Source organism: Chaetura pelagica, unplaced genomic scaffold (genome assembly GCF_000747805.2).
Source record: "Chaetura pelagica isolate M959 unplaced genomic scaffold, ChaPel_1.0 scaffold625, whole genome shotgun sequence".
Taxonomy (NCBI): domain Eukaryota; kingdom Metazoa; phylum Chordata; class Aves; order Apodiformes; family Apodidae; genus Chaetura; species Chaetura pelagica.
The window spans coordinates 978,831-979,984 of NW_009953499.1; positions in this window are offsets into that span (position 1 = coordinate 978,831).

Genomic DNA, 1,154 nt, shown 5'->3' on the forward strand with positions numbered 1-1,154 from the left:
TTAGCAGCTTTTCCTGTGCTTTGCTTCATGGTTAACCCTGGGAGGTTTCTTCCATCATCTCCCAGTTGTGTCTCCTGGGGCCACGGCTGGTGGGTGGGTTGGCAAGAGGACCCAGACACCAGCTGAGAGCAGGAGCTGGATGGGAGTTCTGGGAGAGCATCTGGGCTGTGCTCTGAGAGCACAGCAACCTGGAGATGCAGATACACACAAGGACAACTCCTCAGTGTGTGCTGAGCTGGGTCATCCTGGGTTATTTGCAGCTCACCTGCTGTGCTGAGCTGGATGTGCTCCCACCCTGGGAGCTGCCTGCACTCAGGTGGGAAGAGCTCCATGTCCACAACCCTCCCTCCAGCAGCAGGAGTCCCTTTCCACTTTGCTGGGTGAAACCACTTCTGCATCTGCCAGCAGGGCAGCCAGTGCTGGGTGCTGAGAGCACTGCTCAGGTACAGTCAAGAGAGGTTCTCCTCCCCCTCTGTTCTGCCTTGGTGAGGCCACATCTGGAATGTTGTGTCCAGTTCTGGGCCCCTCAGTTCCAGAAGGACAGGGAACTGCTGGGAAGAGCCCAGGGCAGAGCCCCAGAGATGCTGGAGGGAGGGGAACATCTCCCTGCTGAGGAAAGGCTGAGGGAGCTGGGGCTGTTGGGCTTGGAGAAGAGGAGACTGAGGGGCCACCTCATCCATGGGCACAAATCTGTTCAGGGCAGTGTCAGGAGGACAGAGCCAGGCTTTGTGCAGTGATGTCCAGTGACAGGACAAGGGGCAGTGGGTGCAAACTGGAGCCCAGGAGGTTCCATGGTGTCCTGGTTTGAGCCAGGATGAAGCCAATTTTTCTTTTTACTGATTTTTTTTTTTCCTTCAGTAAGCTTTCTTGTAACTAGCAACAGTGTGTTCTGCTAGGCTGATAAGACAGTGGAATGTTTTTCTAACTACTGAGGCTTCAAGGCCGCACCTGCACTCTGCCAGCTCAGACACTACGGGGAGATCTGTGACCCCCCCGTAGGAGGCTGAGTTAGATGGACAGCAAAATTGGCCAAAGATATTCCATTCCATATATCTACGTAAGCTGAAAGGAAGGTCAGAGATCACAGAAGACAACTTCCTTCCTTCTTCTTCTCCCCTTCTCTTCCGTCCATGGCCGGTGTCCAGGGAGGACTC